The sequence below is a fragment of the Phascolarctos cinereus genome, unplaced genomic scaffold (genome assembly GCF_003287225.1).
Source record: "Phascolarctos cinereus isolate Bilbo 61053 unplaced genomic scaffold, phaCin_HiC Scaffold_5;HRSCAF=322, whole genome shotgun sequence".
Lineage (NCBI taxonomy): Eukaryota > Metazoa > Chordata > Mammalia > Diprotodontia > Phascolarctidae > Phascolarctos > Phascolarctos cinereus.
The window spans coordinates 343,695,371-343,718,306 of record NW_027555958.1 but is presented as its reverse complement, the minus strand read 5'-3'; the positions used below and the strand labels follow the sequence as shown (position 1 = coordinate 343,718,306).

At 35.0% G+C, this 22,936-nt stretch overlaps 1 protein-coding gene across 1 annotated transcript in view; it reads right to left on the bottom strand.

Moving 5' to 3' along the window:
* The window catches only part of FMN2 (formin 2), a 464,655-nt gene that overhangs the window by 292,782 nt on the left and 148,937 nt on the right, over nt 1-22,936 (bottom strand). The window lies entirely within an intron of this gene.

The window sequence follows — 22,936 nt, the reverse complement described above, 5'->3', positions numbered from 1 at the left end:
TTTTTAATTTGGTTACTTTGGGGGCTGGGAAGTAATTTTCCCATGGTTGATTCAGAAAACGTAAACATGGTTTTTGCTTTGAGGACAGAAATTCCTCTGCAAATGAGTCAAGAAAACAGAGATGGAGTATTCTGGAAAGCAATTTCAAAGTATAAAAATAAAATTGCTTTATTTGTTTAAAAAAATAAAAAGTCTATATCCTGACTCATAGATTCCATGGCTAGGTATATTCAAGGAATTCAATAACAAAGAGGCTCCAAAATATTTATAGTAGCATTTTTTTTTTTAAGTAGTGAAGACTCAGAAACAAAATTAATGCTTATGGATTAGTGAATGGCTAAACAAATTGTGTTATACAAATGTAGGGGATATCATTTTGCTGTAAGAAACCACAAACATGATGAAGAGAGAAACTTGGAAAGCTTCTCAGCAATAGATGCAGAGTAAAGTAAGCAGAGCTAGGAAACAGTGTACACAATTACAAAAACATACGTGGATATAAATAAATACATTTTATGAAAAATAAGTAAAATACTTAAAAATTAATGTTTTAAAATTCTAAAGAACATGTCCCCCATAGTCTTCAAATATTTCCTACCACTCATCTGAACACATGTGCAGAGATCCACATGTATGAAACACTGCATAGCATATCAGATTTTTTTTTTGATGGATTGATTTGTTCTGCTCATTTTTTCTCTTTTTTCTTTTATTTTCCCTTTTTAATTTTTGTTCTTATTGTAAGAGATAGTTCTTTAGGAGGGCAAAGAGGGGTGCTACGAGGGAAATATAGGTAATGTTAAAACAAGGAAAGAAAGCAATAAAATATATATTTTAAATGAAAAGAAGTGGGAAAAGTATACCTACCATACATAGAAGCAAGCCTCTCCTTTTTTTGAATGTTAAATATGGTAATATAGTATCAGGCAGCCCATTCCACTTTGGGATAGCTCTAATAATTAGGAAGTTTTTCTTTATTATCACTTTGGCTCTTTATCACTTCTATGCCCTGCTCCTTAGGCTCTCAGCATTCCACAACAATAGGTCCCAGCCCATCTCCAACTTGGTCACTGTTTGGGCCCAGATGGCTCAGAGTGAATGTAAATAGCAATTGTTTCTGTTTTGGCCAGAAATCTTCAGGGTCTTCCCCTCCCTGGTTGATATTTTTTTCTTTTTTTGACTACGTAAAAGAGGTCAATCTTCTCTTCATTTCTTACCTATCCTTAATCACTGAATGGGCACTGCCTCAGTCAAACTGAGACCTGGGAAAGACCTTAGCTTAAAAAGGCCAAGATCCCCCATTGAAACAAGGTCATCTCCAGTCATCCTGACCTATATCTTGCCACTGGACCTAGATGGCTGTGGAGGAGAAGGTGGGGCTGGTGACTTTGCACAGCCCTCCCTCACTTAAATCCAATTCACTTGCAAGTCATGGCATCATCTTCCTGATGGATGGTCCTCTTCAAGAATGAAGGACAAACAACAGCAATTACAACAACTTCAGCCCTTCAAATACTTTGAAAACAACAACAACTTACAATGCTTAGTCTGTTTTTTTGAGGCTAACTGCTCCTAATTATTTCAACTGATCCTCATGATATTAACTCAAGGCCTTGTCTAAGATGTCAGTCTTTTTCCTAAAATGTGGTACCAAAAACTGAACCTCATAGAATATCTATTATCAAAATTTTATTGTTTTTACCTTTATAACATCTCTCATATATGTCCCCTTCTCTCCAATTCACACAATCTCCACCATACATTAGGTTCTGATCATCTCTCACCTATGCTATTACAATTTTAAATTGGTCTTTTGGCCTCAAGGCTCTCCTAACTCCAATCCATGCTACATTCAACTGCCAAAGAGATTTTCCTAAACTGAAGGATGTTACTGTGTCATTTCCTCCCCCTTCTGAATTCAGTAAATACCAGGGGTTCCCTAATGCCCGTAGGATTGAATGCAAACTCCTGTGGCATTTAAAATTCTTTATAACCTTTCCAATCTTTTAACACTTTCCACCCCTCCTTGCACTCTATAACCCAGATATCCTAGCCTATGTCCAGTTCCTCAAATACATTTAAAGTATGCATGCTTTTGCACTATTCCTCATGCCTGGAATCCTCTGCCCCCTCAGGCTTGCCTCTTAGTTTCCCTGGCTTCCTTCAAGACTTAGCTCAAATCAAACTTTTTGTAGGAGCTCTTTCTCAGAACTCCAAACCCTCTTTAGGTGATGGGGCCTTCCCCTCTTAGATTTGTTGTTGTTGTTGAGTTGTTTTGGTTGTGTCTGACTCCTCATGACCCTATTTGGGGTTTTCTTGGCTAAGATACTGGAGTAGTTTGCTATTTCTTTCTCTAGTTCATTCTACAGATGAGGAAACTGAGGCAAACAGGGTTAAGTGACTTGCCCAGAGTCATACAGCTAGTCAGTGTCTGAGGCCAGATTTGAATTCATGAGGATGGGTCTTCCTGACTCCAAGCCTCTAGTTCCATCAACTGTATTATTTAGCTGCCTCCTTTTATTCTGTATCTATCTTGGATGCATATCTTTAAATATTCCCCTTCCCCTTTCCTTGGGAAAGAATTCCCTATTTGATAAGAATTGCTGGGAAAACTAGAAAATAGTCTGGCAAAATTAGGCTTAGAAAAACATATTTCACAATAAATTAAAAATGATTCATGACCTGAATATTAAATCTCATACCATAAAATATTAAAAGGAGCAGATTAAACAACTTCCATAGCTATGGCTAGTAGATACATTCTTAACTAAACAAAGGATAGAGGCAATATGAAATGTATATTATTATGATTACATGAAATTGGAAAGCTTCTACATGACCAAAATAAAGGCAATGAGGATAAGAAAAAGCCATCAAACAGGGGAAAAAATAATGTTATCAAATTTCTTAGCAGGTTTGATATATAAACAATAGAAATATTTGAGATAAAAAGCCATTCCCCAATAGATCAGTAATAAAAGAATATGAACAGTTCTCAAACGAAGAATTGCAAGCTATGACAACTATAGGAAAGCACCAAATATTTTTTTAAAGAGAAATGCAAATACTCTTACAACCAAAAAACTGGTAAAGATGACAAAAGATGGGAATAATCAATATCGGAAGTGATATGGAAAGATAGGCACACTGATCAGTCGTTGTTGGAGGCACTGTAAATTATTATGTCATTTTAGGAAAAAAATTTGGACTTAAAAAAAGTAAAGTGACTAAAATAACCATACCTTTCTACTCAAAGATCCCACTACTAGACCTTTATAGTAAGGATACAATTGCTAAAAAGAAAGGGCCCCACATCCACCAAAATATTTTTTGCAGCAAGACTCTTTGTGGTTGCAAATAACTATAAAAAAGTAGATGCTTATCAATTAGAAAATGAGTAAAAATTGTGGCACATAAATATAAAGGAATATTTGTGTATTAATGATGAATATGGTTCATACAAAGAAATATGGAAAGACTTACAGGAACTGATATAAAGTGAAATAAGCAGATAAAAAACAATATATACAATGACTACAACTTATATAAATGGAAAGAACAACCACTATATTGTAAAATTACCAAAAAAAACCAAGGCCCCAGAGAAGACATATGCGAAGACACTTAGTTTCTCATACTCAAATTCAGAGGTGAGGTCCAAGTGTATTGAATATTGCATATTTTTTTCAGTTTTTTTGAATATATTGAATGATTGGTAAGCTGATTTTTCTCCTCCTTTTTCTTTTCTTTTTCTTTTCTTTTTTTGGCTTAAAATCATTATTTGGGATAATTGGGTGGAGGATAGGGAGAGATACAGGGAAAAATTTATGTAGCACAAAAGCAAAAAAAAAGATAAAATGTATTTTTAAAAAAGAATGTTAGATAATTGAATATGTGTTTTTGCCTTTCTTTGAATCTCTAGCATTTAGCACAGGCCCTGGCATATGGTAACCATTTAATAGATATTTGTTTACTGACTGACTGTTGCAGAATTAGATCCCACCTCTTCTACTTGTTGTCTGTATGTCCTTGGCCAAGATACTTGAGGTAGTTGGGTCCCACTTTCCTTACCTATAAAATGAGGAGGTTGTACTTGATGACCATGTAGGATCTCCCTCAGCTTTAAATCTATGATTCTCAGTTTCTTCATCTGTAAAATGAAGGTCTTGGTTTAGATTATCTCTAATGCCCCTACCAAGTTCTAAATTATTTGATACTATGATCTTATTAATACTAAGCTTCCATCTTTCCCTTTCCCCTTTACAAATAACACATTATAAGTTGTAGCTCAGTAAGAATAGTTCTCAAGACTTAGTGCCAGAAGCAAAGGCTAACTGTAGGAAATGAGAAGCAAGTCCCTTCACTCATTTCCTTCTCCATGAGTAAAATGTTTCACAAATACTCCACTTAGTTGATGAGATAAGACAACAAGGAGCTAGTTGAATTATTAGTTATTTCAGAGTCAGACAACCTTTTAAGGAGGAAGCCAAACTTCTCCACCTCAGAACATTCTGATAATTAAAGCTCAGGTGACCTTGATCCCTATGCTCTATGAACTAATTATTTTGGTATTTTTTTTCTATGAACTAATTCTTAAACTTTTCACATACTCTCCTCACTGAGTTAGTTAGTTAGGTTAATCAATCCACAAACATTTTTTAAGTGCTCACCATATAATTCCACTGTCTAATTCATAGAATTTTAGGATTAGAAAAGGCCTCTGATATTGAGTCCAAATACCCCATGGATAGTACCCAAGGTCCAAAAGGTAAAATGACTCATCCATGGTCACAGGGCTACTTGTTGATGGAAATATGTATTACAGGTTCCCTGAATACCATTCAAGTACTCATGATACAATACCAACTTTCATGTAGGAAAAAACTGTATTCAGAGAGTTGGTGTGATATCTTCTCTTTTTAGTTTTAACTTCTTTTCTGGAAATTGTAACCTTCATAACAACAAAGAAATATACAAAATGCTTGAATCCGAAAATTAAGTTCTCTCCTTCTATGATTGTTTTTTCTTGTTTTTTTCTTGTTTTTCCTTTTTTAATTAATTTATTTATTTTTAGTTTTCAACAATCACTTCCATAAGCTTTTGAGTTATAAATTTCTCCCCTTCCCTGCCTGCCTCCCTCCCCAGGATAGCATGCAATCTGATATAGGTTTTACACATACTTTCTTATTAAATATATTTTCACATTAGTCATGTTGTAAAGAAGAATTAGAACCAATGGGAGGGACCACAAGAAAGAAGAAACAAAACAAAACAGAAGGAAAAAAAAGCAAATAATACGCTTCAATCTGCATTCAAACTCGATAGTTCTTTCTCTGGATGTGGACAACATTTTCCATCATGAGACTTTTGGAGGTGTCTTAGATCCTTGCATTGCTGAAAAGAGCTAAGTCCATCAAAAAGTTAGTCATTGCACAATGTAGCTATTACTGTGTACAATGTTCTCCTGGTTCTGCTCACTTCACTCGGCATCAGTCCATACAAGTCTTTCCAGGTTTTTCTGAAGTCTGCCTGCTCATCATTTTTTATAGCACAACAGTATTCTATTACATTCATATACCACAACTTGTTCAATCATTCCTTAACTAATGGGCATGCCCTCAAGTCCCAATTCTTTGCCACCACAGAAAGAGCTGCTATAAATATTTTTGTACGTGGGTAATTTTCCCATTTTTATGATCTCCTTGGGATACAGCCCTAGAAGTGCTATTGCTGGGTAAAAGAGTATGCACATTTTTATAGCCCTTTGGGCACAGTTCCAAATTGCTCTCCAAAATGGTTGGATCAGTTCACAATTCCACCAACAATGTATTAATGTTCCAATGTTTCACTTACGTAAAATTGTCATTTTTATTATATTAGCATGGCCTACCCACGAGCAACCGATGTTCTTCCAATTATTTAGATCAGACTTTATTCGTGTGAAAAGTGTTTTGTATTCGTGTTCATATAGTTCCTGGGATTGTTTCAGCAGGTAGACTCTTAAACATTTTATAATGTCTACAGTAACTTTAAGTGGAATTTCTCTTTCCATCTCTTGCTGTTTGGGTTTGTTGGTAATATATAGAAATGCTGATGATTTATGTGGGTTTATTTTATATCCTGCAACTTGGCTAAAGTTGTTTATTATTTCAAGTAATTTTTTACTTGATTCCCTAGGATTCTCTAAGTACATCATCATATCGTCTGCAAAGACTGATAGCTTTGTTTTTTCTTTGCCCATTCTAATACCTTCAATTTCTTTTTCTTCCCTTTTTGTTAAACTAACATTTCCAGTACGATATTGAACAACAGTGGTGATAATGGACATCCCTGATCTTATTGGAAATGCTTCTACCTTATCTTCATTACATATAATACTTGCTGATGGTTTTAGGTAGATGCTACTTATCATTTTTAGGAAGGCTCTGATTATTCCTATGATCTCTAGTGTTTAAAATAGGAATGGGTGTTGTATTTTATCAAAAGCTTTTTCTTCATCTATTGAGATAATCATGTGGTTTCTGTTAGTTTTGTTGTTTATTTGATCAGTTATGCTGAACCAGCCCTGCATTCCTGGTATAAATCTTACTTGGTCATAGTGTATTGCTCTCATGAAAATTTTATTTAAAATTTTTGCATCTATATTCATTAGGGAAATTGGTCTATAATTTTCTTTCTCTGCTTTGACTCTTCCTGGTTTAAGCATTAGCACCATATTTATATCATAAAAATAATTTGGTAAGATTCCTTCTTCACCTGTTTTCCCAAATAGTCTATATAGTATTGGAATTAATTGTTCTTTAAATGTTTGATAGAAATCACTTGCAAATCCATCTGGCCCTGGAGATTTTTTCCTAGGGAGTCCATTGATGGCTTGTTCAATTTTTTTTTCTGAGATGGGGTTATTGAAGTATTTTACTTCCTCTACTATTAATCTGGGCAATTAATATTTTTGTAAATATTCATCCATTTCACTAAAACTGTCATATTTATTGGCATACATCTGGGCAAATTAGTTCCTAATTATTGTTTTAATTTCCTCTTCATTGATGGTACATTCATCCTTTTTATTTTTGATACTGGTAATTTGGTTTTCTTCTTTCTTTTTTTTTAAATTATATTAACCAAAGGTTTATCCATTTTATTGTTTTTTTTCATAAAACCAGCTCTTAGTTTTATTTATTATTTCAACAGGTTTTTTAATTGCAATTTTATTAATCTCTCCTTTGGTTTTCAGTATTTCTAATTTGGTATTTAATTTGGGATTTTCAATTTGTTCTTTTTCTAGTTTTTTTATTGCATGCCCAATTCATTGATCTCCTCTTTCTCTATTTTATTCATGGTAGCATTTAGAGATACAAAACTTCCCCTAAGAACTGCTTTTGCTGCATCCCATAAGTTTTGGTATGTTGTCTCATTATTGTCATTCTCTTGGATGAGGTTATTGATTGTTTCTATGATTTGTTATTTGACCCACTCATTCTTTAGGATTACATTACTTAGTTTCCAATTAATTTTTAGTCTATCTTTCCAGGGCCCTTTATTACATATAATTTTTATTGCATCATGATCTGAAAATGATGCATTTAATATTTCTGCCTTTCTGCATTGAATTGTAAGGTTTTTATGCCACAGTACACTGTCAATTTTTGTGAAAGTTCCATACACCCCTGAGAAAAAAAGGATATTCCTTTCTATCCCCGTTCAAATTTTCTCCAGAGGTCAACCATATCTAACTTTTCTAAAATTCTATTCATCTACTTCTTTCTTGTTTATTTTGTGGTTAGATTTATCTAATTCAGAGAGGGGGAGGTTGAGGTCCCCCACTAGGATTGTTTTATTATCTATTTCTTCCTGTAACTCCCTGAACTTCTCCTCTAAGAATTTGGATGCTATACCACTTGGTGAATATATGTTTAGTAATGATATTACTTCATCGTCTAAGGTGCCTTTTAGCAGGATGTAGTTTCCCTCCTTATATCTTTTAATAAGATCTATTTTTGCTTTTGCTTTTTCTGAGATCAGGATTGTTACTCATGCTTTTTTTTACTTCAGTTGAAGCATAATATATTCTACTCCAGCCTTTTACCTTTACCCTGTGTGTATCCCTCTGTTTCAAATGTGTTTCTTGTAAACAACAAATTGTAGGATTATGGTTTTTAATCCATTCTGCTATCCCTTTCTGTTTTATGGGAGAGTTCATTCTATTCACGTTCACAGTTATGATTTTGCTTTTTCTAAACTATTGAAATTTAGTCAACACCAGATTTCTTTTGCTTAACAGCTTCACTTGTAAAAAAGAATCAAAAGATTTTAAAAATAAACTAAATTTAATTAGTAAACCTACAATTATTTTCTGAATCAACTATGCCTTTCAATTCAATATGACAATCATTATGACATCACAAATACACCACATTATAAAATGTACTTTTATACACCTAAAAAAGTGAACATAGGTGACAAAGGTTGCTAAAAAAAAAACCCACAAGGATGTGAAATAATTACAAGAAACTGTTTTTGTACACTGTACATTCTTAGTATTTTACACATATATGATAGGACTGCACATTATTTTCCTTTGTACAGACAGCTTAAATAAAGCACTATGCCAATAAAAAAAACCCCACCCTTCAATTCATGTACAAATCTCAGTTGAGTTCTTAGTCCTTTGCGTTGCAGGTGTTGCTTTTCTTATTACTTCAACTGCCTTTTTTTTTTGAACCCAAAAGATAACAAGACCCTAACCCTACTTAACTCTACAGGGCTTTAGAGAGTACAAACTCTCAACATCTACTTTTTCTATGAATGGATGAAAGAAAACATCTCTTCAATTAAACAGTTGTTAGCAAGGGAGAAAATGGAAACCAGAGAAAGAAAAGAGATGGTTGGAGTAAGAAACCATTTTCCACTAAAAGCCAGAAGCTAGAAATCAAATCCCTGCTCAAAGTATTAATACAAGGAGAAGAGGAAATTCTCAAGCAAAACCTTAGAAGTATAGAAATTGTAATTACATCTATTCATATCCCATATCAAAACATTTCTCTTTTTTGTTATTTAAAAGTAAAAGAAAATTGTACAGATAAAGATGATGCTAATAAATGCTTTGCTCAAGGCTAATGAATTGAAATAGGCTTATGGGCTGGTAGGTATTCATAAACTTATAATTCCATTATAAGTAGGCCCTTTGGAATGCAAGCTTCTTGGAGCTAGTGAAATAACACCACTCTCCAAACTTGAACTACTTCATAGCTACATATGAGGCAGGAGGACTTAACATGGAAATCCAAGCTCAAGATGTTTGCTCATAATCTGACTGCAATACTAAATGGATCATGATGGGTTTAGCTAGTATTCTGGATAATAGCCTCAGTATGCAAAAAGATCTAAACAAGCTTACACAATATATTAACTAGAGCAAAAGTTTAACCAAGATGAATGGAAAAGAGAATCAAACTTCACAAGTAGAAGATTAAGGAAAAATAATTAGGCAACAACTTGGGAGAAAAAAATCTGGATGCCTTTAGTGAATTACAAGGTTAATGAGTCAGCAGAAAGATGTGGAAGCTTCCCCAGCAACCCTTCTTCCTCCCCCCCCCCAAAAAAAAGTGTAATCTGTAGTATCAAGAGAAGTATTATCCAGAATGAGAAAATTGATAGTTCTACCATACTCTGACCTGGTCAGACCATGTATCCAAAATATTGTGTCAGTTCTTGATGTCACATTTACAAAGGGTATTGACAAGCTAAAGAGCACACAGTGGAGGGTGCCTCAGGTAATTGACTAGAGAACATGGCATCATGACAAATGAGTGTCAATTGAAATAATGGGAGATGCTGAGTCTGATGCAGAGAAGTCTTCAAGAGAGATCTAGGAGGTTTTTTTTTTAAGTATTTGAAAGGCTGCCACAGGGAAACAGAATGAGGCTTCCTATGCTCGTCTCTAGAGAGCAGAAATGAGAACAATCGTTAACTGTCAATCGCGGAGAGACAGATTGATGCTCTATAAAACAAACAAAATGAACAAAAACTTCCTAATAGTTAGAACTCTTCAAAAGTGTAATGTGCTGCCTGGAAAGGTAATGGCTCCCTGATCAGAAATCCCCCCTAGAGGTCTTCAAACAAAGGGTAGACAACTGATCTCTCACAGTGAATTCTGTAGAGGGGATTGCTGCTCAGGTATAAGTTGGATAAACGTTGAGGTTCCTTCTAATGCTCAAATTTACAACTAGGTGGTGAAATGGATAGGGCAGTGGACCTGGAGTCAGGAAGCTCTGGGTTGAAATTCAGGTTCAGACACTTCCTAGGTTTATGACCCTAGGTAAGTCATTTAACCTCTCTATGATATAGCTTCCTCATCTTAAAATCTGGATAATAAGAGCACCTACCTTCCAATGTGATTGTGGAGAGAAAATGACATTCATAAAGCATTGTATAAATCATAATGTGCTATATAAATGGCAGCTATTCTGAAAATAAGATAGGTTCTATGACCACTGTTGTTTGGTCCTTTTATCCCATCAGACCTATTAAAGGGCAGTAGCACTCACCACCCTTTGGATTAACCAAACTTGGCAGGGGAAAATCACTTAAGAGAAAGGTTGAATTCACAGATGACATAAATATAATTACAGAACAAAAGGAATTAAAATACACTCCCTCAAAAGTATGCCAATTTAATCAAAGTATAATCTAAGCATTTCTGAAAATCCTGATCAATGGTAAATTAATCCTTCCTCTCCTTGATAAAGGAGACATAACATCAGATTGTTCAGCAGCTGCATGAGAGAAAATTCCAAAAGACTTTATAAGATTTCTTCTACCAACAAAGATGCCAAGAGGAAGAGGCAAGAGAAGGACGATCAGTATCATTATGGGCAAGGAGTACATATCTGTAGGTATAACTAAAAAAAGCAAAAGTAAAAAAGGAGGTAGGAAAGATGACAAAATCTATTCTCAGGAACCCATGAAGCATAAATCTTTCTCAAATAGATATAAAGGGAAACAAAAGGCCAGAGCCAATCAAAGGAACCAAAAGTCTCAGGAGACTCAGTAAAGTACTGTCTAAGAGTCTTCTAAGTCTGATTCACCAAACATGGCAGATTATATTTGGTTGGTATAACCATTGGATAAAAAGAGTTATTACATATTCCTGCTCCAATTCTGCTAATCCACTCCCTTAAGAAAAGGAAAATTCATCCAGATACTATGATAGTCATATTTTCTAAAATGCCCCCAAATTTTAAATCAGAGAAAGAAAAGAAAAAGAAGAAATTAATAAATTAGTCAGTGATACATCTAGAATTGGAGCAGCCACGTGGCACAGTGGATAGAGCACCAGATCTGAAATCAGGAAGACTCATCTTCCTGAATTCAAACATGGCCTCGCCAAAAAAAAAATATGGCTTCAGACACTTACTAGCTGTGTGACCCTGGACAATTCCCTTAACCCTGTTTGCCTCAGTTTCTCACCTGTAAAATGTGCTGAAGAAGGAAATGGCAAACCATTCCAGTATCTTTACCAAGAAAATCCCATACCCCACAAAGAGTTGAACATGATTGAAACAACTGAATAATAACATCCAGAATCATCTTCTTGAAATTCAGAGTGGTTTTCTTTCTTCCAGACTCTGCTGTTACCCCAAATTTGGTGAAGAAATAATGAGTGTGCACATCTACATATACACACATATAAGTGTGTATATATATGCACATATATATGTTCTAGTTTTAACTAATGTTCTTTATCATCTGAAGGCATTATTACTTTGGAGTTTCACAGAATAGCCTTTAACAATCTTAATGAATCAACAACTGACTTTATTTAAAGCTCTTTTCTCATTAACAGCAATGAAAAATAATTAACTTAAAGATATAAGGTAGGGAAAACAGATCTCTTAGTTTCATTCCAGGAAAACGGACATTGATATCTCTTTAGTCCCTCACATAGAATTTCAGGTAATTATTTAGCAGAGAGAATTGAGGCATACTGATGCAATGTGATGGTATCCTTGATCTAATCCTTTGGGTATCCTTCTTTTTTGACAACTTTTGGACAAGAAAGTAAATAGAAAAGAAGGAGGATAATTAGGCCATGCATGCCTGTGTGTTTGTAAATATGTGTGTGTATACATATATACATATATGTGTGTGTGTGTGTGTGTGTGTGTGTATACATATATATATATATATATGTGTAAATATATATAAATACAACATGGTTAAGGAAATATTACTAGAGAGATGGCGGGATGGAGGCACTATTCTTCACCCCAGCAAGTAGCATATAGTTATCCACAAAAAGCAGTGGTAAGAATAAAAGCACTGCTCAAAAGCTCCTTAGTTCTACTATGGGCTAATTTCTAGAAAGAAGCACTTCTACAACAATAGATAATAAAATGCTTCTCTCCCTAAACCATTTGGTATGCAAATTATAATTACTAACATTTTAAAAATTCATAATGTTATTGCTTAACAATGCCACTATGACAAATATAAGACATGTTCTTTTGTGACAGAAAAGAGCAGTATGGCATGCAGACTCAGACTATATTTGGGCTCAAAGAGGCAGTAATTGGCATCTTCACATATGATGCTCATGTGCACTCACCCTTCCAACGTCTCTTTCCCTTTCTTCTACATTGAGTTTTCCCTTTTGTGGAAGGCTCTCTACCCCCTTGATATCTTCTCCAACAGAAGCATTGTCCAGTGGGTAAAAGTTTCTCCTGGCCCTTCTCAACCTTTTCTCCTCTTTCCAGGGGTCATCAGGAGGGAGATAAGAATCATGGGGGGGAAGGGAGTTACCTGGGGAGGTGGTTAATGATAAAAATTCAATAAGGGTTGTTTTTTTTTCCCATTCTTTTTTCTCTAGAGAAATTAGCTGATATCTGAGGCTAAATAGTAGCCTAGAGAATAAGGAGATGAAAATGAAATTCTCAATAAAAAAGGACTCTGAGGAGAGTGAGTTAGTCTATGTAACAAGCTCTTGTCCACCTCTTTTTAGCCCCATCTGAAAATGTGGCCCCACTTATTAGCAAAAACATAAAGTCTCTCACCTATGCGCATCTTCATCAACTAACGGCATAAATGTAACCCAAATAAATATACCAGGCTACTCAGACTTCCTCATTTTGCATTTCATGGAAGAGAAAAGCTTACTATGAAAAGTCATGTGGAATCTTTGACTTCTAATTCTTTATATGGAAATCTGGGGAAAAGTATGTCAACAATTCTGGCTATATCACTTTGCAATGAGAAGCACGAGTTTCTCTTTCTGACACATTTATTTTTTGTATTCCCAAAGCAATCAATAATTTCTCTCTCTATCAATGATTCATAGATTTAGAGCAGAAAGGGATCACAAAGATCATGTAATATAGGTGTTTTTAAGCTAGGGTCAATGAAATTTTAATATTTTGATAACTATAGGTCAATATAATTGGGTTCCTTTATAATCCTACATATTTTATTTTATGAATTTAAAAATATTATCCTGGGAATGGGTCCATAGGCTTTACCAGACTGTGAAAGTGTCACATGCCACACACACACACACCCCTAGTCTAGTCCAAACCTTTCATGTTACAGATGAAGAAACTTGAGTCCTAGAGTTAAGTCACATGTCCAAGGTCACACAGTATGTGAGGAGAAGAGATAGGATTTGAAGCTAGAAGATCCAAGTCCAAATACAAGGCTCTTTCCATTGTGTCCCTTCGCCTCTCTATGACCTCTTCTCTAAACTTCAGTATTCTGCTCCAAAACTACAATACAGCCATGTTACTAGCTCACTGTAAGTGATTTAAATGCGGCAAATGAAAGAATGAATGAATACAGCATTTATTAAGCACTTAAATGCAAAACACTGAGAATGCAAATAGAAAAACAAGACAGTCCCTGCCCTCAAGGAGCTTACATGCTAATAGAGGAGAAAATACATAGATGGTTTCAGCTGAAAGTCAGAAGTCCCATGGTTCTTAGGGTGCAATGGCAAAGTAGATGTTAAGAAATAGTTTTCATAAACTAGATAGGGAAGTTCATATTCTTTAGGAAAGATAGGAGGTGGTGGGGGAAGAGGAAGAGGAGGGTAAATTTATTCTCAGGAAGAGCTGAAAGCCAATACTTATTAATTTCCCATACAGGTATGCTACAGTGCTTGGTGCTGTACCCCCAAAAAATATAACTTATGGAAAATTTTAATACAACTTACATTTGGAAACTACAATTTCAATATAGGCAAACAAGTAGATATGAAAAACAGAGGAACAAAACAAAACCACAGTAAGAGTTTAGATCGAAGGGAGATGATTGATGTAGTTCTAGGTGGCTCAATGAAAGGATTTTCATAGATGAATATGGGGATGTAGTGGTTAAAACAGGTGGTATAATCTGTGAAGCCATCACAGTAACCTCAAGAATGGCAAACCCAATTTATTAAGTGGGGTTCACAGAGAAAGAAGAGAAACTAAAAACAAACAATACATTATAATTTTGCATAAGCCATGTGTTATACAGCCATTTCTATAATGCTACATGCAGTACTGGCTGCTGTACCACAGATATGCTAATTGCATCATAACATATAACATAAAGGAGAAGAAAAAAATCTTAAATTTAGTGAAAACTTAAGGTGACTGTTCTTATGAAATGATAGAGGATTAAGGTAGCCTGACTGAAAAAAAATTTGCAAACCCCAAGACAGCACTCCTTCTTCCCCACCATATTGTTAAGTATATCAAAGCAGGAGGGAGAGGTTAGGGTGAAGGGAAGAGGGCAATAACATAAATGTTAAGAAACTGGAGGTTAATAGAGAACTTAAGCAAAACTATTTCCTGAAAAGGGTATGAAACATATGGAACATATTACCAGGAAGGAAACCAAAGCAATGAGGATAAATGAGTTCAAGGAACACCTAGATATTTTTTTTTGGAGAAGGTTGGTATTGTGTAGGATGGTAAAAATTCAGCTAGGCTACAGCAAGAAACATGATAAGTCAGAAACCTATTCCTATCTTTGCTTCCCCCACTGTTTCATAGAATGTTTAATATGATCACGTTTTATTATAGATTTTGGCTTCATGCCACAATGATATGACATTATTCTTTAAGTGGTAGCCATCTAAAATAATAAATTTCTATAAAAAAGAGATGCTTTTTAAATGATTTGCAAGAAAAAAACCCCTAGAAATAGCCCTCATCAATAGTAAGATAAATTTAAAACTTCCCAGATCCAGTGCCATCAAGAACATGGGCTCAACTTCAAGCTCTGACACTTACTACCTATTTGACCTCAGACAAATAATTTCTCTAAATCTGTTTTCTCCTCTGTAAACCAAAGGGATTGAACTAGAGAAGCTCAAAGATCTCAACTCTAAATTTGGAGCCTTTTCAAAATTCAATACTTTCCCAATCTAATGTTCTATGTCGTGTCTCCATTACCTTTTCTCACAATTGAAAATGTTTACTGAACTTGCTCCTTTGCTAGCTTTGATTTTCCACTATTCATTCTCCTTACACATCAGTGTACTTCCTGATAATTTGTGGAACCCACTCAGAACGATATTAAATGTGTGAACCCATTTTTGTGGCAGCAAAGAACTAGAAGCAAAGTTGTTTCCCATCCAATGGGGAATGAATGGCTTAGCCAATTTCAGTATGTGAAGATAATGGGATTTTATTATTTGTACTATTTGGTAAGATATGGCAAACATGAAGATTTCAGAGAAAAATGAACTGAGGCAGAGTGAAGTAAGCCAATCAACCCAATTACAACAAACTACAACAATGTAGTAAATGGAAAGAATAAGAAAGTCAAAAACGAAAACAAAGAATAAACAGCACTGAACACTGTGTCATTAAAATAACCAAAGCCAGAGAAGAGTTGAGAGAATGTACTTCTCTGCTGTCAATGCGGATGTGAAACTATAGGTATAAAATATTGCATAGAGCAATTCACACACAAACACTACCAATTCCAGACACAGTTGATGTCTTCAATAGTTTTTGTTTTAACTCTCTCTCTCTCTCTCTCTCCTCTCTCTCTCTCTCTCTCTCTCTCTCTCTCTCTCTCTCTCTCTCTCTCTCTCTCTCTCTCTCTCTCTCTCTCTCTTCTTTTGAAAAAGTATTTGTTAAAAGGAATGGCTGGGTAGATAGGAAAGTGGGAAAGGATACATTAAGAAATCATTTAAGCCGTAAGGTATCAATTAAAAAAACTGATCAATTGCTTTAAAAGGAAGGTCTCACACATACCAAAATGTTTATGACTTGCATAGCACACTTTTTGTAGATACAAAGAACTAGAAAAAAGTTGATGGATGTCCATTATTTGGGAAAAGGTAAATATATTGTGAAATGAATGCAGTAGAAGAATACTGTGCTAAAATAAATTGTAAATATGATGAAAACAATGAAATAATAAAAGTGTTTTATGAAATGATTCAGTGTAACTTAATTTGAACCAGGAAAACAATATACATAAATATAATATAAACAGAAAGAATCATAGAAAATAATAGAAACTGTATGTTCTATATAAACATCGTTGAATAATATATTTGGAACTAAAAGAGACCTTAGATACTAAGTAGCCCAACCCCTCATTATAGAGATGGTAAGAGAGATTAAGTGATTTCCCCAGATCACACAAGCAATACGTTTCAGAGACTAAATTTAAACCAAAGTCCTGTGATGCTGGAGTCAGTGTTTTTTCCACTAAGCCATGTTGTACTGAGTCATTCTTAATGAGGGTTTTATTAGGAAAAGGAAAGCATCTGCAAACAATATCCCAAAGTAGACCATTTCTTTACTATCCTGAAACTGACTGAAGGATATAGAAAATTTAAGATCCCACTGATCTTGTTCTGTGTCCATCATAAATAAGCATTTGACTCAGTTGAGCAAAACACAGTCTTAAAGCTTGTCTTCCAAAAAGATGTCTGTCTGCCCCATCCACGTGTCAAAATCATTCAGAATTCTTTGATAGATATAACAGATATAACCTTGTTTGATGACCTTCTGATCATAAATATCAGAAGAGGAATAAAAGGGGGAGGGCATCTGCTTGCCAATGTCAAGTAGGAGATCGAGTGCTCAGTCCAAGTTGAATAGGCATTTCCTGTGGAGGGATTCCCTCCAGATGCTCCTGTTTGCAGACGACATCTTTCTTGCATCAAGTCCTGGCACACGACAGAATCTCCTTAGAGAGGTCCCTAACTCTGCAACAATTAGGCCTCCTTTCTCGCACAGGAAAAAAATAGGCAGATTAAGAATGCCAATTGTTCAGGTAATGAGATTCAATTAGCTGAACAACTTACAGACTTTTAAGAGATAATTGAAAATTACAATGAGATTGGTTCAGGATTAAAAAGGAGGAGGAAGGCAGCCTTTTGGAGACCACAAAGCCACTTAATAGCTCAAAATTTCTCCCAGAAACAAAGACCCTTTTTTTTTGTTTTCTTTTTTAAAATTTATTTTAGTGACCTTTCAATTTTATTTTATTTTTCTCAATTAAATGTGAAAAAAAATTAAACATTCCTTTTTCAAAACTTTGAGTTCCAAATTTTCTCCCTCCTTCCTTCCCCTCCCTGCCTTGATGAGGCAAGCAATATGATATAGATTATACATATGAAGTCATGCAAAACATATGTCCATATTAGCAATGTTGCAAAAGAAAACACAGACCAAAAAAACCAAAACACAAAAAATCAAGAAAAACAAAGTAAAAAAGTATGCTTCAGTTTGAATTTGGACTCCACCAGTTCTTTCTCTGGAGATGAACAGCATTTTTCATCATAAGTCCTTCAGAATTGTCTTGGATCACTGCATTTCTGAGAACAGCTAAGTCATTTACAATTGATCATGATACAATGTCGTTATTTCTGTGTACAATGTTCTCCTGGTTCTACTCACTTCATTTTGCAACAGTTCATTATAAGTCTTCTCAGTTTTTTTGAAAGCATCCTGCTCATCATTTCTTATAGCACAATAGTGTTCTATCACAACCATATTCCAGAACTTGCTCAGCCATTCCCCAATTCCCAATCCTTTGTCAGCACTAAAAACTGTTATAAATGGGTCTTTTTCCTTTTTTAAAAAAAATGCCTGTAGCATACGGACCTAGTAGTGGTATTGCTGTGCCAAAAAGTATGCACAGTGTTTTTAACCCTTTGGGCATAGTTCCAAAGGGCTCTCAAGAATGTTGGAATGAGTTTGCAATTCCACCAATAGTGCATTAGTATCCCAATTGTTCCACACCACCTCCAACATTTACCATTTTCCTTTTCTGTCATATTAGCCAATCTGATAGGTGTGAGTTGGCACCTCAGAGCTGTTTTAATTAAACTCTCTAATCAGTAGTTATTTAGAACATTTTACTGTAACTATAGATAGCTTTGATTTCTTCTTCTGAAAACTGCCTGTTCATATCCTTTAATGATTTTTAAATTGAGGAATGATTTGTAGTCCTATAAATTTGATTCGGTTCTTTACATATTTGAGAAATGAGGCCTTTATCTGAGAGACTTGCTCTATTTTTTCCCCTCCAATTTCCATTCTAATCTTGGCTGCATTGGTTTTATTTGTAAAAAACCTTTTAAATTTAATGTACTCAAAATTATCCATTTTACATCCTGTAATGCTCTCTATCTTTTATTTGGTCATAAATTCTTCCCTTATTCACAGATATGACAGATAAAATTTTCCATGCTCTCCTAATTTTCTTATGCTACCACCCTTTATGTCTAAATCATGTACCCATTTTGACCCTATCTGTTATATGGTGTGAGTTGTCAGTCTATATCTAGTTTCTGCCAAATTGCTTTCCAGTTTTCCCAGCAATTTTTGTAAAATAGTAAGTTCGTGTGCCAAAAGTTTATCTTTCTGTTTATCAAACACTGCCTTACTATGGTCATTTATTATTGTGTTTGTACCTAATCTATTCCACTGATCCACCTATTTCTTAGCCAGTATAAGATTGTTTTTATGATTGATACAAAGGCCCCCATTTTAACACTGATATTCTACCATTGTTATTTGGCAGAAAGTCATGGGAGAAAACAGTACACAGGGAATTAAGATAAGTACCACTTGATGTGCAATTGAAAAACACAGGGTGGGTATAGGAAGACAGAAGCATGTAACAAATGAGGAATTTCGCAAAAAGCCGTGGAAGAAAGACTTTTATCATGAAAATGTAGATTTTAATAAAAAGTAAAGTGACAATGTCATGAGAATGAATTATAACAGATGAATAGCCAAAAATACTTCCGGCAATCTCTTAAGAAAGGTCCCCAGAATGTTGAATGGAACCCTTCTATTGAACTTCGGGGAGAATTCTGAAAAACGTTATACAGGATGAGCAGAAATGGATATTACATGATTACTGGAAGGACTCTCCACATTAATGATACTAAAGATGGATGTGAGTACTTAAATGTGCTTTACTCTGATGTAATGTCAATACCACTGGATAAGGAGTCAGATGACCCAAGTGAGTTTGGATCCTCTTGGTAGAGAAGTCTGTTAACTGAGGGTGTAGAAAGAGCCACGCTGTCAGATATGATCAGTCCAGGGACATGTCATTAATGATAAAAAGGGGATGGGGGCAACCTCCCCTCCCCTCCACTCACACAACCAGTCAGCCTGCTTTCTCTGGCATTACCAAGGGAATCATGCATGCAAACTAACTTTCCGAAGAAGATTGTTAGTTACTTTTCAGCCAATTCTAAAAACAGAGATTATTAATGCTCAGGACAAATTTTTGTATAGTACTGTGCTGATCTAGGGAGGCTGATAATTTTAAAGCCCTTCAGTTTTAAGTGGAAGCTAACTCTTTTGGCACTTTTTGGCACTAGACAAAAAAGAAAGAAAGAAAAAGAAATTCCATTTTCATTAAGGAATGCTTTAGTTATAATAGCCATTGATTAAAGTCCACAGAAATTTTATGAAAGGTAAAAAAAAAGAAGAAAAATATTAAATTCACAAATCAACATGAAAGTGAAGGTACTAAAACAAATAATAGTTGTGCTGTACTTAGGGTCACTCATTCATCCCCCCTCCACCCTGCAAAAATGGGCTGTGTTTCTTTCATCACAATTTTTATTACTCCATGAAGAATCCTCCTCTTAAAAATATAGCATTGTGAGGATGATAATAATGTACTACAAAGATTACTATATGGATCAATTAAGCAAAAACATTGCGCTGAATTCCCTCTGGTAACCATCTCAGGATATAACATTTTGTAGCCACAAAAGGAAGATAATAATCCATGAAAACACTGCTAGGGTCTTACTATTATCATTACATTTTTCTTCATATACAGACTTTTTATCATTTCTTTCCCCCCATCTTTTAGGTAGTTTGGCTCTTGTCAAACTCTTAAATTTTTATTTCCTGGTAAGGGATGTTTTAAAGGAACTTTTATTACCCTTCCACAAATTTAGTCAATATAATACCAAACCAAAGCATCTACTAAAAGGAAGATTCAAATACACAATAATTTTGATATTGATCCCTAAAGAATGAAATGTTTTTCTTCAAACGTAAAATAATATTAGAAACATAGATGTTGTTTGGCCTTCATTCTCAAAAGAGACTGCAACATCAGAAAGGTGATGCCATGACTTGCAAGTGAATTGGATTTAAGTGAAGCAGGGCTGTGCAAAATTACCAGACTCACTTTCTCCTCTGGAGTCATCTGGGTCCAGTGGCAAGATATAGATCAGGATAACTGGAGATGGCCCTGATGCAACGGGAGACCTTGGCCTTTTTAAGCTAAGGTCTTTCCCAGTTCTCTGTTTGACTGATGCAATGCACATCCAGTGATTAAGGTTGAATAAGAAATGAGGCAGGGAATGGCCTCTTTTACTTAGTCAAAAAAAGAAAAAAAATATCAACCTGGTAAGGGAAGACCTTCAGGGTTTCTGGCCAAAACAGAAACAGTTGCTATTTACATTCTCTCTGAGCCACCAGGGTTTGTAGCAGAAAAAGTTCTAGATTAAGTTTCTAAAAATGCCATTTTGTCAGTACGACACCAGTTTCTCAATGTTTCAGTTTCCTCAAGGGAAAAAGAAAACGATGGATTCAATTCAAGTCAACATAAGTGCCAATGATGGGCAAAGCATTAGGAATGCGCAGACAAAAAATAAACACTCCTATAGGTAAGAAAGACTAGTATTCAATGGAAAAACAGTTAAGCACTTACTGTGTGCCAAGCACTCTGCCAAGCCCTAGGGATACAGAAAGAAAACAAGATAGCCCTTCTCAAATAGCTCACATTCTAATCAGAGAAGCAAATGCAAAGTAATTGTATAAATAACTACACAGTAGGAGCTGATGTGACTCCACTATGGTGTACCAAGTACCAATGGAATATAGTGCTCTATGAAAAGTGCTCAAGATAAGGCTGAATAGTATAAGCCAACTATAATTCTGATTTCTCACTCTGAAATTGGACCCACACAAATTTTCTTCATTAGTTTCTGTATAATTTCTAGTTAAAAATTCAATGATGCTCAGTCACTGCCTGATTATTCGCTACAAACAGAATGAAACAAAACTCCAAAGATCATTGAAGCTTTAAATATAATTGGAAATATACATTGTAGTAAACACGTAAAGTTGCCAGTGGTCAATGTAACCATCAAAAAACTCAGGAAATCCATCTTCTGAGGGGGTATTGTGAACTAGATTCAACATAAGTTACTCTTTTTAGGGAATCCAGGGAAATAAAGTAAAATAGATTTGCTTTCTGGATTTTAATGGGTCCCATGAGGCCTATATTCCTACACATAAGAATCACAGTTCATAAATCTCACATTTTCCCACTGATAACATGAGAAAGGGATGTAAATTTCTCATTCAGGTTAAGATTTTACTAGATGCTTCAAATGGCAAAGATGATATCCTATTCACTGTGGGCATATATTTTTGTAACATTTTTCTAAATTGCATTTATAACACTAATGTCATGTGTTATATAATCTAAAAGGTACAGGAGAAAAAAATTTTCTTATCCTATTTTTTGTGATTCTCTCAGGGACCTAATTCCACTTGGCTTTACGCATTAAAAAGATGCCTCTTAAAAAATTTTACACCTTAGAATTCATGTTTTCACTTCCTATATACCTCTTTCAGCTATAAATTGAAGAGGAAGTACTACAAATCAAATGAAGTAGCATATTTAATCTCAAAATCCTCAAAGTACTAGCAAAAAATAACATGAACCAAAAATTAGTGTTGATTCCTCAAGTTATTCTTCAGGTAGAAAAAAAACACAATAAAATTAGATTTATTTTTTGTTGTAGCCTTTAAGACAGAGGCCAGAGGAAATTTCGAATGTCATAGGAACTCAAATTTAAAGAGTGTAGTATGAGATCCCTGTGTAGGCAGCCAATCCCTTTTCAACTTTAGCTCTATGCTCCAATCGTCTTTCCTCCTTCTGTCACCTGCTTTTTGGCTAAAGTTATTTTCTGCCCTAACCAAATTACTGCAAGCACCAAAATCAACAAGAGAGCTACAAATGATAGTGTTTGTGCCCCTTCTCCAGTGACCTAGCATAAGGCTGCCTGACTGTGGGTTGTTATATCCTCAGGCATGCAGGAAAGAATACGTCACTGAACTACAGGGCAAAGATTTCCTGTCTCCTAACACCATGAGCAGTTAATGAAAGGGACAGGTGCCTGACCTAAGGCAGAGCAAATCATAAGAAGAGCCAGGGAGAGAAGACATAGGACCAAGGAAGGATTACCCATAATTTCCAGGAGTGGAGAAAGTAACTCCTCAGATTTCCACAGTTCTTTAATGCTAACAAAGTCCTTTCCTCACAATATCTATGAGTAAACTTCTTATAAACCCTGTGCTACAAATATGCATCTCTTGACTTGCCATACTGATCATTTTAGCCTTCATGAGGTGGAGGCAGCAAGAAAGGAAATGGTCAC